This window comes from Palaemon carinicauda, chromosome 27, assembly GCF_036898095.1.
Source record: "Palaemon carinicauda isolate YSFRI2023 chromosome 27, ASM3689809v2, whole genome shotgun sequence".
NCBI classification, from domain to species: domain Eukaryota; kingdom Metazoa; phylum Arthropoda; class Malacostraca; order Decapoda; family Palaemonidae; genus Palaemon; species Palaemon carinicauda.
This window is the reverse complement of record NC_090751.1, coordinates 54,936,732-54,944,231: the sequence shown is the minus strand read 5'-3', so window position 1 is coordinate 54,944,231 and position 7,500 is coordinate 54,936,732.

Below are 7,500 nucleotides of genomic sequence, written 5' to 3'. Positions count from 1 at the left end.
TAATGGTTGATTATATATATATATATATATATATATATATATATATATATATATATATATATATATATATATATATATATATTTATATATATGTATATATATATATGTATATATATGTATATATATATATCTATATGTATATTATACACATTATGTGCCTACATACAATGGCACACACTCGGCCCAACACCACCACAGAGATTATCTATACGGCTTTCTGCTGGAAGAGAGAGTATATTCGGAATCCCATTGGATGTTGAGAGTTGGCCTTTGGAGGGTGATGCTTACAGCTTCAGGTATTATGAGCCGGCCGTAGTTACTTTCATTTTGAACAATGTAGGTTCCATCAAATACGACTGGCCTAAAATACTTGAGGCTGTAGGCACAGCCCTCCAAAGGCCTACAGTCAAAAGTCAAAGGTATTCTAATTAAACACTCCCTTCAGATGAAAGCTGATAATCTATATGGTGCTGTGGGGCTTCATGTGTGTCTGAGTTTGTATGCAAATATCCATGCATATGTGTGTATATATATATATATATATATATATATATATATATATATATATATATATATATATATATATATATATATATATATATATATATATAGATAGATAGATATACATATATATATATAAATTAATTCATACATACTATTACCAAAGTGACATACATAATTGTTTCGCCCTTACCAAGGGGCTCATTAGGTGGGTTTTTCCCACGACCCATTTTCTTTCCCTCCTCTTTTCTATATTCTTTTCATCCCAATTCAAAAGTCATCAGTACTTCATGAATGTCTTATGATAACTCATGACTTGTATTTGACTCGGATGAATGAGAGAAGCAATTTGAAACCTACTTCAGCATTTTGGGCATTGAACTTACGGGTTTTTTGCCGCGCCAGAGGTTGCCCTTCCTTCTGAAATAGCTTTCGGCCAACTTCCCTTACTCCAGCTAGCCTATTAGTGGTGTCATGACTTGTCTGAGTCGGATGAATCAGATAAGCAATTTGAAACCTACTTCAGCATTTTGGGCATTGAACTTACGGGTTTTTCTGCCGCGCCAGATGTTGCCCTTCCTTCTGAAATAGCTTTCGGCCAACTTCCCTCACTCCAGCTAGCCTATTAGTGGTTTCATGACTTGTCTTTGAGTCGTATGAATGAGAGAAACAATTTTAAACCTACTTCAGCATTTTGGGCATTGAACTTACGGGGTTTTCCGCCGTGCCAGAGGTTGCCCTTCCTTCTGAAATACCTTTCGGCCAACTTCCCTCACTCCAGCTAGCCTATTAGTGGTGTCATGACTTGTCTTTGAGTTGGATGAATCAGAGAAGCAATTTGAAACCTACTTCAGCATTTTGGGCATTGAACTTACGGGTTTTTCCGCCACGCCAGAGGTTGCCCTTCCTTCTGAAATAGCTTTCGGCCAACTTCACGTTGCAAGTAACAATCTACAATTTACAGGTCTCCAATCCGTTAATGCCTTTTCTGCTCATGGTGTCATCATCATTCCTAGCCCTTCTCTTCGAACTACATCTCTGATCTTCCCGAGTTGATATACAGTATATATTGCCTTGGTCTAAGATTTCTTTACCATTACCCATACAACGTGTTCCAAACTATATTTCATAAATTCAGTCTCCATTTGCTCTAACTTCCCAATCTGATTCATGGTTCTAACATTCCAATTATCAATTTTCAAATTTTCTTTATTTATAAACCAGTAGGTTGTTAGTACCCCGCTATGCCCGGGACTGCGGGTCATTCTGTCATTTTCGCTTTCCATAGACTAAATAAATCCATAGAGGATTCATTGATTAAATTCTTGTGATCCGCACTGCTTATCTAACTAAGGCAAGTGACCCCTGCCAGTCCATACTAATTCCAGTAAGATCATCCGACAGGCATCCGGAGTAAAAACCGAGAAGACATTTTGTCTATCGTCTTAAACTCAATCCGTCGCCCTGCTGCTTGCCACTTCATTGAGATTTAGGGGGGAATTTCCCGCACACCCAATTTTTCGTTACTCCTCCAGGTTGCTCATCCACTTATATAACCGTTGTCAAACATGGATTGCTAAACTATACCGCCTGGCATGTTACTAAGTTATACCATTTAGCAAGGTATAAATATGATTTTGTTTCAACATATTACTGTCATTTTTTCACGATTTGATGAGTTTTTTTATTATATAGTTATTATAGTACTGCATATTTTTATCATTACCATGTCATATCAAAGTTTTCCTTTTATTTACAAGCAAGCTCTTTGTCCTTAATCCTAGCATAAATCTTATTGATTCAAATTTTATTGTTTCATGTGTATATTTTTCTATTTCGTTTTTAAAATTTTCCTCGTATAATTGAAAAATTTTCATAATTTTCATAGCAGAATAGTCAACAGAAATGGGTCCTTACATCTAATACAGATGTAAGGACGAAGATGATCAAACACAAGTGTCCAAATCTATTAAATTGATTTGATATGAACATGATGCATTTGACTATCGCCTCTCCCTTTCAATGAGGCGTAGCAAATTCATTATCCCTCAGCGTGGACCCTGCTTCAAAGATACGAAGAAATCATGTGATAAAGAAAGGAAATATTGAAAGATGATGAAGGTATTTTAAACTCCTAAAACTTGTTTCTTTTGCCTCTGGTCTCCCTACCTGGCCACCCCAAGTCCAAATCCTTCACATCGGATCAGTGATTCCTAAAAGTTTTAATTATAATGTCGGTGATTAGATTTCGCTTATCTTCTAAAAGTTTTAATTCTTTGGTTGAAATTTTGGATGAAATATCGCCCATAACTTACTGAGAATAGATCTGCCTTCGCCTAGTGGTTTTCGTTGTATTTTGCGTTGCAACGTACTGCTGTTGGTTCAGGGGCTGATCCATCATTACGCTTGACGTGCCGGGTTCAAATTTCTTTTAGGCCTACACAAAACTGCATCCACTGCAATGTCTGTCTGGAATTTCTTATATTATTATTATTATTATTATTATTACTACTACTACTACTACTACTACTACTACTACTACTACTACTACTACTAATTGCTAAGCTACAACCCTAGTTGGAAAAGCGGAATGCTATATGCTCAGGGGGTCCAACGGGGAAAATAGTCCAGTGAGGAAAGGAAACAAGGAAAAATATTTTAAGAATAAAATAAATAGTATGGCATCTTTGCCTTTCAGACAGGTGCTATGTAACGGTTCTTCTTCAGTTGCAAATAGATGGAAGAAGTCTGAAAAAAATAAAAGTGGAAACTTTCCTGATTTGAAGTTATCAAGATTATGTGGGAAAGAACAGGTGAAAAATTAAAAATTTCCGTTTTCTTTTAATCAAGAGGTTAATATTTATATTTTCCGAGAGATTTATCTTCATCGTCTTGCAAAGATTTCTTCTCGAAGATTTTTGAAGATGATAAAATTTTTTCGACATCTTTTATGCAACCGAGTTTTGTGTTTCTAAGGGATTATAAGTAGCTTTTTTTATTCTCTGTAACTTCCAAAACGGGAGGGATGATATTGACGGTTGGTTTTAATTTAAAGTTTGCTTCATTGAATCCATGATGTTTTCATATAAAGGTGGCTCCTATGAATTAGTAAGAAAAACTAGGTAATGATATCCAAGCTTTTTATTTAATTTTATACATGTAGAGAAAGCATGACTTGCTAAATGTTATTATTACATCGTTCAATATTGGAAGAAATATCGGTTACTTTACCCTGTACCGCACGTGTTTCATACACATTCATACAATAGTATGCTATTGCTTTTTTATTTCGCGGTCTCTCCCGCACTGATAAAAGATCAACCTTTTTAAGCTTGCCATTGCATGTTTTAGTTTGTTTGAATTTTTGTGACAATCTTGATCTCAACTGCTTGTATATAAGCGTGTTACCTGTTAAATAAACTTTACTTGCATTCACCTCGCCTCTCTTAGGACCTAACAACCACCTCGCACAACTCCATTGAATAACCATGTAAATAATATGCTGATTCTTCTCAGATGGTAATTTTTCCCATAATGTCTTTTCCTCTATTATCTTCGCGCAGCAATGCTTTGGTTCGGTTTGCTTATTTGTCTATTTGTTAGCGGAATTAAGCTAAATTTCATTGAAGGGCAGTTAGTGATTACGTTTTGGGAGAGATAGAAATTAGATTCAAAGGAAAAAGGTTAAATTGGTCATTCTTGTTGGGTGTTTTCAGAAACTCAAGTTATTGCTTACGAATTTTATATGTGAGGATTGTGATAGTGATTGATATCAACAGAGAAATTGTTATATGGATGAATGACTTTCTATGGTCAGTAAAATTAAAGGGTCTTGATTTTTCCCATTTGTAATATTTCGGGACCAGTTTAACATTCATATATCATTATCATTAGAAAACTCAGAACTCGAATAATTTTGCTGTATCTGTTCTACAATCTTTTTGTTTCTGTTCAGTGTTCGAAGTCATTGAGGATCTAGATTTAGCAAAGTAGTTCTGTAGGTTGATGAATCTCTCTCTCTCTCTCTCTCTCTCTCTCTCTCTCTCTCTCTCTCTCTCTCTCTCTCTCTCTCTCTCTCTCTCTTCCCTTTGGAAAGTTTTGACATAAAAGTGCCCTTTATACATTGTATTATGCAAGAAAAGTCAAAATAACTAAAATTTAAATCTTCCTCGGCTTTGGGATTTTTTTGTTTCTCTACAGTAGGTACTTAAAGGTACAATGGAAGGTTGAGTAATTGCTGGGGGCTTAGTCGTTTTAAAAGATATATATGTTCATATCATACACTTTTTTTCCAAGTCTGGGAAGCAGGGCAAGAGAGCAATATAAGGCTTTTCTCTTTTTATTTCTGGGTAGCGGGATAAAGGATAATGGTAGGTTTTATACGATCCGAAACTCCGAAAGAAGTTGTGTGTAATTCGATGACGTTATAGGACCCATCCCTCAAGACACTTATGATTCTTTATGGTGCTCTCTGGAAAGAAAAAAAAAAGTCCGCAAATCGTATAATCCCCGTGATTTGCGCAAGGTCACTTGCACAAGGCTTAGTCGTCCGGAGTAACCGAGGTCTTTATATTACGGTAAAATTGTCTTTTTTTTTTTTTTTTTTTTTTTTTTTTTTTTTTTTTTTTTTTTTGAAAGTTGTACGTTTTGGTTTGCATGTTTATTGAGGCATATGAATAATTTCTTTGTGACTAATATGTTTGCTCCAGTCTTCAGTTCAGTTCAGTTGCAAATTTATTTACTCTTGTTTTACTCGTGTTGTTATTACTTTTAGGATAATTTGAAAATTCATGTTTATTCCAGAGACAATGAAGGAACACATTCGTCTGTCATATTCAATAAAAACCATAATGGCTGACATAATTGTTATTTTGCATACAGGCAGTTACGTCTCATTTTCTCAGTATCGAATTAAAAAGATTTTCCTGTTAATATAGCAGAAACCGACTCGTCCCTCCAACATTGCTAAATTGTAACAAACAAAGTTTATTTTCCAGGGCGTTGTATTTTTTCACGAAAGGATTTAAAAGACTGAAGGACATGCCGTATTGACTTCAACATATGTCCAATAAGATCTTCAGGTAGGGTCATGAAGGTCAGGAATTTGTATGTCACAGGTCAAGGCGAATTCAGCTCATACACGCTTCTAAGTTTTTTCCCCTTCTCCGGGTCATTCGTAAAGGCTTTTATTAAGTCTTAGTTTTTCATAAAGTCGCTTAAGGTTTGCATTCACCGATATAAAAGATTCTCTGATAGTACTTGGGAACCATTAGAGGAAAGAGATATATATTTTGCTTTTGTTTATTTTGTATTTCTTGTTGTTGCTAACTGCATTGAGAATTAGTGTTAATCCTGGGTTATATGTATTTGTATAAAAAATCCTAATAATAACATGTAAGATAGATTTCCTCGGGACATCATTCATGCGTAAGACGTATTATTGTAATCTCTCTCTCTCTCTCTCTCTCTCTCTCTCTCTCTCTCTCTCTCTCTCTCTCTCTCTCTCTCTCTCTCTCTCGTGTGTGTGTACAGAGGATTTGTAAGAATTTATAGAGATGACATGCCTCCCTTGCATGGCATCTACTTTAATCACAAGAACTATTCTCGCCAACGTACGACAGATCCCCACTGCGGGGCATCTAGCACTCTGTCTGGGCTCTGGCTCATGTCGAGAGGGAACGACTTGATGATGACCATTTCCCTTGGGAGAGCAACCGTGCAAGAAATCGTGGAAGGTCGTCTGCTGTCAAATTAAAGAGGCGTATCATCCCCCACAAAGAACCCTGGTGTAGATAAATGGGTGGACACATCTCTTTCTGGCACTGGAGCGGGAAGACTGGATAGGGGAAGAGAATTTACGAGAGGACACTAGATCATGACAATTGAAATGTCTGTCTCTCTCTCTCTCTCTCTCTCTCTCTCTCTCTCTCTCTCTCTCTCTCTCTCTCTCTCTCTCTCTGGGTGTTCAAGTTCAACTTTTAACTAAGAGGCAAATCATTTATCGAATTATTCCCCCCATATTACCTTTTTCATGTTTTGGTAATGACTTTCAAATGTTTTAATAAATTTATATATAAAGAATTCTTTTTCTAACTAACATTTTGCTCGGTTATAATGAATTTGAGAGTCACGCCTAGCCATTTTGCGTAGATAGCATGTATGTAGAAAATAAGGATACTGAGGTTTTTATGGAAATACTCTGTGTGTCTATGCTTAATAAAATTATGATGTTGATCAGTCAAATATTTCACTTGCGCTAGCTTTCAGTCAGTTTGTTTTTCCATACGTGACTATTCAACTCCTTCTCACTTGTGTTAGGCATTAACACCTGGTGCACATTTCTATATAAATCCTGTACTTGTGATTTCAGTCAACCAGAGATGTATTTATCACTTAATTTATTTAGCATGATTTCATTTTGTTATTTGTTGTAACATAAAATCAACGGCTGATATTTATCAAGTAATGAAAGTTTTTTTTTTTTTTTTTTTTTTTTTTTTTTTTTTTTTTCAGCTGAAATGGTAAAACTTGATTGGCGTGACCTTTCGATAGTTCATAATATGACCAGGGAAGGTGGCTAGGAAAGGCAAGGTCTAACTGTCAGTGGTGATGCTGGGAACGCGCGTATATAGAATGTAGATGCAAAGCAAGGTTATAGCGCACTTGCTCACCGAAGGGCCTGTGTGTCTGTGTGCGTGTGTATGTGTGTGTGTCAGATGTGTGGGTGGGGGAGAGGAAACTGTTGCTTAATGTCAAGGGTCAAGAACAACCTAAAATAAATTATTAAGAAATACCTGTTGGCTGATCTTTTTTTCTCTTTGCTCTTTATCCCTTTTCCTTGTTGCTTTTATTGTTCTTTTTTTTTTTTTAATATTTTGTTTTCGCGTACTTTTTACCAGTCCCTGTCCCAGTGCAATGTTTTTGTTCAATTTTTTATTTGGATTTAGTTAGACATATCACAGTCACAAGCAATGGATTACATGTACACCTGTACTTTTT